Source organism: Panicum virgatum, chromosome 9N (assembly GCF_016808335.1).
Source record: "Panicum virgatum strain AP13 chromosome 9N, P.virgatum_v5, whole genome shotgun sequence".
In the NCBI taxonomy this organism is placed as follows: Eukaryota; Viridiplantae; Streptophyta; class Magnoliopsida; order Poales; family Poaceae; genus Panicum; species Panicum virgatum.
The window spans coordinates 26200369-26208520 of record NC_053153.1 but is presented as its reverse complement, the minus strand read 5'-3'; the positions used below and the strand labels follow the sequence as shown (position 1 = coordinate 26208520).

The 8152-nt window shown below is 46.7% G+C and overlaps 1 non-coding gene across 1 annotated transcript; it reads left to right on the top strand.

Moving 5' to 3' along the window:
* The first annotated feature begins 4615 nt into the window (after positions 1 to 4615).
* LOC120693567 lies at positions 4616 to 4724 on the top strand. The gene has a single exon (XR_005683030.1). It is a non-coding gene; the product is annotated as a small nucleolar RNA R71 (small nucleolar RNA).
* The last annotated feature ends 3428 nt before the right edge of the window (positions 4725 to 8152 follow it).

Here is an 8152-nt window from a genome sequence, read left to right as displayed (position 1 = left end):
TTTCTTTTCTCTCTCTTTTTTTTGACACACCTTGTGGGTGTGTGGCACACCTTCTTTGGGTATGCATCTTTTCTCTTCTTTTTTTTAACATGCCTTGTGGGCATGTGGTATACCTTCTTTAGGTATGCATCTTTTATTTTTTTGTATAGTCCATACATTATGATGATAACTTTGGAGAGAGATAAATATGGCACTAGGAGTTTTATTTGTGGATGGATGGGGGGATGTACTTGCTATCTTCAAGGTGTAGAAGTATAGCATGTGAGTGGACGTGTACGTGATCTTGATCATGGGCGTATGAAGTGATTCTCTCAAAGGGTCACAACAATTTGACGAAGCTCAATGAGAGGACAAGTTGCATATGTGGAAAGGTTTTTTCAAACTTGTAACTCATATGGCTTTGAATGGGAATTGCATATCACCGAGGAACTTTATTTTATTTTTGTATTTTTGAAAAGAAATACTCTAGGTATCAAGCATCATATAGGAGAAGATCATAGCAACTCTTTTCAGCCATATCATAACCCACAACAACCTAGATTCGAATTCTGCTTTTCGCTACCCACAAGTTTCAAGCTTAAGTTTTGAACAATTTAGCCACCAAACTCAAAACTTAGGCAGAGCATAAGGTTGTAACTAGGCATAAGAAAGAAACTAACAGAGCAACTATTTATCATCTCAACAAGGAAGAACTACACATGCTTACTACACGTATTGGAAAGCAAGTAAATATTTTTGGTTTTTTTCTAAGTTTTGCAAGTTTTTATTTGGTTTTAGTTATGCAAATTTTTATGGATTTTCTAGTTTTGCAAATTTTTGTTTGGTTTCATGCAATGGTTTTGAAAGCAGTAAAGGATAAAGTTTGATACAAGATACCTCTCGTGGGGGTCCTCCCCCAAGCTAGCTTTAGGCTCACGGCTGTTGGTTGGGATTGAACTCAGCCCAACGGTAGTATGCCCTCTGCTCCTCCTACATCTGCTGCTGACGCTGCTCCATGGTGTGGATCCTCTCACTGGTGAATCGCTGCCAGTCTTGGGTCGACTGGATGTGCTGGCCTAGCGATTCTTCATTGTTGGAGGCACGTACATTCAGTTCGCCCATCTGCTGAGTCAGAGTAGCGAAACCTCTGGACGAAACTGAACGTCTGGCGGTGATCGGAGGTCCGCTGGAGCTAGAACTAGTGGACCGGCGCCCTGAGGCCTGCCGTGCCCACTCGGTGGAGCTGGCACTCTGCCATGACGAACCTCCAGCCTCATATTGCTGTGGTTGAGGCTGAGGTTGTTGCTGCATGAATTCCTCCCTTCTGGCCCTGCTTCTTGTAACCCTGCCAGGTAAAACAGAAGCACTATGCCTGCGGCTTTCCTTTTGTGGGACAAGAGGCCTGGTTAGCGAACGACAGTTATACAAATGATACCCCGCATTTGGCAACGGAATCTCATTTGCATAACCAAGGGAGAATAAAACCAAGGAATCATTCGGACCTTTCTTGAGTGTGTGGCTTTGCACCAAATAAGTCTCATCGATCAAAGCACGGGGATCCTTAATGAAGGGAACGGGGTTCCCGTCTAAGATTTCCATGTTTGATGCGATGCGGGTAACCAACAAATTGCACTCAATAGGACCCATCATCCTGAAATTTGTAAGCCATTGCTTAACCATTGCTTTTGCAGGGGAGACTCGGATCTTGTTGACCATGGCGTATAATATCATCAACTCATCGTTCCGCACTGGCCGTGGATCATCTCTTGGAAAGAGAGTGATAGCCACCCACTTGTGCATCAAACGAAGAGTCGGGTTTTGAATGTCATTGCACCGAGGTGCAAATTTGCCATGAACAACTTGACCCAAGATCAAATCCCAAAACTCATGTCGATCAAAACCGCGGCAAGCTTTTTTAAGGAAAATTGGCAAGCGAGCACTGAAACCAAGGAGGTGACTGAAATTTCTCCAATTAAAATAGCGTTCAACTCCAAAAAATCGGAAAGAAACACCGTCGTTCACCTCCCGAAGAGTGCAATGAAACTGGATGGTGAGGAGACGAGAACCATTCTCCTCAACGGGCACAAAACCATCCCATCCAACCGTATGCCAAACACGAGCGAAGTCAATATCCATACTTGTTTTCTCGAGGAGGTCTGGATCGAAGGCTCTGGTGTGACCAAAGCTTCGATGCGTGATCATGGCGTAGGCTTGACGCTCGCGGTCGTCTTGCAAGTCAAGGTACGGTGCATCATATTCATCTATTTCCATTTCCTCGGCTTGCGGTTCTTCAGCTTGCTCCTCTATTTGTTCCTCTTGTTGGTCTTGCTCATAGTCCATTGTGGTCGGCGTTGGTGTAGGTTCGGGGGAATGACGGGAGCTCGACCCACCCCGTGAACGAGATGAGTTTGACCCTGTCATCTTCTTGATAGCTCCGGAAAGTTTCCGACCTACACGCTTCATGCTTGCAACAAGAGTGAACAAGAACGAACGAGAACAACTCGGTTCGGGTTATGTTAGCGAAATCAAAATGAAATTCTTACCCGAGAGTTGTTCCTTCAAATGAGCAGATGATCTTGTAGCAAAGAAATGAGAGAGAGAGATTTCTTGAAATCAAACTTGAGCCAAAATCCAATGGAAACCCGAGTAAGAATGTGTGAGAGGGAGTGTGAGTGAGTGTGTGAGCATGAGAGAGCTCAACACCCCTCTCGGCCCCTATTTAAAGAGAAGATGGCGCGTGCACCAGAGGAGAGGCAAGCCACAATGGCTATGGAGCCGTTGGAGAAGGTGGGGACCTGGAGCCGTTGGCCCTGGGTCGGCCGACCTGTGGGGTCGGCCCCCTGGTACCCCCCTTCGGCCTGGTGCTTCCTCAACGGTTAAGTTCTTTGAAAATATGGTGCACGGCCAAAAGTTTGCTCGAAAAGATGTCCAAATTATTTTTCCCAAAGGATTGAAAACTCAAAAAATATTTTTGGTATTTTTTTGTAAAAAGGAAAAAGTTGCTAGAAAAATTCCAGCATGCAGGAATCAAATTTGAAAATTTCGAACATGCAGTGGAGAAAAAACAAATGAGGTAAAATGAAAATTTTGAAAAAGCGAAGAAAGAAAATATGAGATAAATATCAATTTACCTTTGGCAAGGGCGCGTCATTTAGAGTCCGACGTGCAAGACTTTTCTCCGACGTTCTTTACCATTGGTCGGCCAGCCCTGGAGAATTGGACGAAGCCGAAATCTCGACCTTCCGCCACACCTTCTTTCTTTTCTTCTTTCTTTTAGGTGCGGAGGGTCGGTGTTCTGGCTGAGGTTGTGGTGCACCCCAGAGTGCTTGCCTTTCGCTGTCCTGGTGTATCAGAAAGCGCTGCTCATCCCTATGCTTGAACCTGAAAAATATGTCATCCTTTCCAACACGGAAGCGGATTTCTCCCCTCCCAACATCGATCCTTGCCCTGGTGGCCCTCAGGAATGGTCGCCCAAGAATGAGCTCCACTCCGAGGTCGCCCTCTATATCCATTACCACGAAATTGGCAAGGATGACAGAATCTCATACTCGCACCAGCATATTTTCGAATATCCCTTCGGGATATCGAATTGATGAGTCTGCAAGCTGCACGAGCATAGTTGTTGGGGAAAGAGCAGGGTATTGAAGTTCTTTGAAAATTACCTTGGGCATTATGTTCACGCTTGCCCCCAGATCACAAAGTGCGTGCTCGTAGTATTTGTTGTAGATTGAGCAACTGATCATGGGGACCCCTGGATCCTCTTGCACTGCCGCCACAAGGCCATCCCAAGAGTCGTTCCTTGGGGAATTGTACCTACCTCCACGATTAGTTCGTGGTGGCATCCGGGACGAGTTGCCCCATCCAGAGAGCACCATGTTGACTTTCTACGGGAGGCTCGGGTTGCCCCGGGATCTTCCCGTTCTCAGCAACAGGTAAAGCAGCAGCAATTTGTGCAAGTTGGGTTTCTATCATTTTATTGAAACTTGATTGGTTTTTAAGCGTTGAAGACAAAGTTTCAAGCTTGACATTCAGATTTTTCTGGGTTTTATCATTGGCCAAGAGCTTTTTGTTTATATTTTCATTAATTTTAACTTGGCCAAGCACAAGTTCTCTCAAGAGGGGTTGGTTCGGATTGAAATTCGAATTGAAAGAAGAGTTATAATTATTACGTCCCTGAAATGGTGGACGTGGCTGGTTCCACCCCTGGCCTCCTTGTGGTGAACGGTACCCATTGTTGTTGTTGTTGTTGTTGTTGTTGAGGTAAGCGCAATCTTCACGGGTCTCGGGGCTGTCATTCCCTGAGTGTCCATCATTGCCACAGACTTCGCACGCGAAGTGCGAACCCATGGCGTAGACGGGAGCCTAAATCTGTCGTTGGCTCCCTTCCTCCATCTTCTAGACGAGGAGGTCCAGTTTTGCGGCAATCATATCCGTCTCCTTGACGGTATGCATGCCTTTCGTGCGGGACTGGAGTCGTTCATCACTCCACCCCTAATTGGAGACCATCTTCTCGACCAATTCTTTTGCTTTGGCTATGGTCAGGTTGAGAGAGGCTCCTCCAGCAGCGGCATCAATATTGGCTCGAGATGTCATTGTGATCCCATTGTAGAAGCATTGCAGGACGAGCCACTCGCCCATGCCGTGATGAGGATAGGCTAGGATGTATTCCTGCAGCCTCTCCCAAGCTTCTGGGATGGATTCCATCCCTGTCTGCTGGAAACTTGATATCTTCCCACGCAGGGCATTGGTTTTGCCCAGTGGGAAGAACTTTGCGAGGAACGCCTTGGAGCATTTGGCCCAGGTGTCGATGTCCTTTTCCTTATAAAACCACTGTTTTGCCTTCCCTAGGACGGAAAAGGGAAACAGACGAAGCTTGACAATGTTAGCAGCGACACCCCGTATAACAACGGTGTCGCAGAGTTCCAGAAAATTCTGCAAATGTGCATTTGCATCCTCGTTTGGCTTGCCACAGAATGGGCTAGCCTGCACCATGTTGATGAGGCTTGATTTTAGCTCGAAGTTCATGTCCCCGACATTGATGTTGGGGCCAGTAGCCACATTGTCGGTGGAGGGGACGGAGAACTCGCGGAGAGTCTTTTCAGCCATAGCCTCAGGAACAAGTGGTGCTTCCTGAATGGGTTCCTGTGCCGGGAGGATAGCGAGAGGAGGAACGATGCAAGGTCATGTCCTTCTCACGAGCTTCTCTGGATTGTCTGTGTAGTTTTTCGGCAGGGAGAAACCGGTCATACACTACCCCTATCTTCTTTTCAAATCAAAAATTAAGAAGACATATAGTGACATTAGCCTGAAAGAGCAATGACTATATCCTAAGTTCAAAGCCAAGATTAACATTAGTACAATATCTTTGTTCACTTGCCGTCCCTGGCAACGGCGCTAGAAATGCTTGTTGGCATTTCTTAGCGCAATCACTAGGAATGGTTAGTCCCCGGCAACGGCGCCAGAAATGCTTGTTGGCATTTCTTAGCACAATCGCTAGGAATGGTTAGTCCCTGACAATAGCACCAGAAATGCTTATTGGCATTTCTTAGCGCAATCACTAGGAATGGTTAGTCCCTGGCAACAGCGCCAGAAATTCTTGTTGGCGGTCCTTGGTGCAATCACTAGAAATGAGGGCGCCGAACCCATCCTAGCAACTGCACCCAAGGGGTGCCACTCTCATGGTATAATCAATACGATTACAGAATGATCTGCAAGCACACGGATATACCGTTGTAGCATTTTACGCGGAGAGTAAGGGTATCATCATTTATTTGTGTCCCAAAGGACGGCAGTGGCAAAGGTATTGTACTTAACATTAACCATGACATTGTGCCTCAAGTAATAGGCAATGCTCTAATAGGGGTAAGTCCAAGTAAAGAATAAGCAAGAGTAATGCGACACATCACACATCCACACTACAAGAGGAAGGAATAAAAGAGAGAAACAACCAAAGAAAGGAACTACTCTACTCTACGTTAAGTCAGCCGGAGCTTAGGCTAGGTTAGGTGTCCTAGTTCTTCTATCCAAAGCCGGGGTTATGTTAGGATATGGTTAGGACTACAAGTGCCAGGAAATTGGGATAGCGGGGAGAAGGTCCCGCACCGGAGTACATCCAGTCCCATTACCTCTTTGCATGAACTCCTACACCGAACCCGAATGTCGGGGAGTACGCTAAACGTAACACCGTTGTTACACCGGACGGACAGGGCTGTCACCACCTGCCGTCTACCCCAGTCACACCGTGGAGCACAGTCATATCCGAAGGATCCCGCGTACCCGAGCACCACGCTCGTGTATGAAGTCACTACTCTAGTGCCCCCAGGTCTCCCACCCTTCGGATGGACAAGTAAAACACTAGAGCAAGCCCGAAAGCACATCGAACCTCTATCCGTACCCGGATCATCTGGCCTAACCAAGACCTTAGCATAACTCATGAACGAACTAAGCATGGATTGATAAACTATCAGGGTAGTAAAGCAACCATGGCATAACTCTATATTATGAATAGAAGTCTGACAAATCGGATACAAGGCCATATCTGGAGCCGAGGATTGCTCAACGACCCCGAGGACGACTTGCTCGCTAAAGGAGAGCCTTCTTGGAATGGTAGAAGTGAAGTGTGTGTATGTGTGTTGAGGGGGGGTGGAGAGATGCCCTATTTATAGCTCTAGAGGTCGGTTTCCCACCAACGCACATATGGAAGGTGATTAGGTGCCTTGGCAGCTACTCCTCCTCGAAGTGCACCTGGACAGGAACCAGGCTAGGTTCGGCTGACCCAAGGGGTCGGCCGAACCCACCTGGCGGCCCCTCTGCCTGTTCCTTTGCTGAGTGGTTGATTCGTTGAATCTTATCCTTATCCTCTAGTGCATCTTACATGGAGACTCCGTTTCCTCTGACATGTGGGCTCTCTTTGTAAGGGTGTGACACCGGATGCGATATTCTGCGTAGTTGTATGGCGTCTGCTATGTGTTTTCATCTTATTCCGCTCCTGCTCATCTGAAATGTACAAAACTTAAAAACAACTGTGGAGCAAGATTAGTGATACAAATATGCGAGTAAGGCATGTAGTTTTCCATGATTATTGAGTATAGTTGACGGTTGAAAATGGCACTTAAGCACCGTCAACACAAGCCAAGTGTTGACTCATGATGATGATCAAAAGGCTTGATGGAAATTGGTGCTTGTGTGGCATCAACAATTTGGGAAGATAAAATGGAATGCGCAAGGCAAAGGTATGACTTGTAGGGCATTTCATTTCACCAGTCAAAGGTTGTGTAGAGAAGTGCATGACCAGATTTAGGATAGATGGCCGTACTATCAAGAGGGGCAAACTTGTTTGCATATCCGTTATCTAGTGCCACTTGATGGATCTAACATTACGGTGTTGCTAGGATCGAGTGGCGTGGTGAGATCAAGTGAAAATCCTTTCAAAATTATTGTGAAAATGCTAACACACATGCATATGGTATTGTTCACTTGGTGTTGTTGGTACATTTGCAAAGGAGAAAGAGTTGGAGTTGATGTTTATCAACTTGGGGAAGCAAGAAAGGCTTTTTGGTGTTCTCTGGTAACTAGGTTGGCTCTTGGAGTGGAATACTGATTTGATCTATTTTGTTTTGGATCAAATATTCAGTTGCGTTGTGTAGCCCTCTGAATAAGCTTTCCATAGAGTCTAAGATCACCTAATTTGGACATCAGAGCTAAGAGTTATGAGCGTTTTACCGAGATTCGTTTCTGCTGGAAATGTACCTGCGGACGGTCCGCTTCTGGGGGGAGGACGGTCCGCCGTTGTCTCATTTGAGCTCGAATAGAACCGTTTTTGGCTCTGGATTGTGGTCCAAAATGAAATGCGGACCGTCCGGCCCCTGGGGGCGGACGGTCCGCATTTAAAACCTGAAACAGGCGCAGAAACTTGGTCTTTCTTTATGGGGTGTCCAAATGAACTACGGACCATCCGCCATTTGTGAGGCGGACCGTCCGCCCGAGCTGTAACGGTCGACTCCAAGAAACATTTATTGAGAATATAGCCATTGGATTTGAAATGGCGGACCGTCCAGTCCCTGTGGGGCGGACAGTCCGCGAAACCTCTATTTTCACGGGATTTGAGTGTAACGGCTAGTTTGAGGCCTCTCGCTATAAATAGAGGTAGTGACCAGCCATTTGAGAGGTTGAG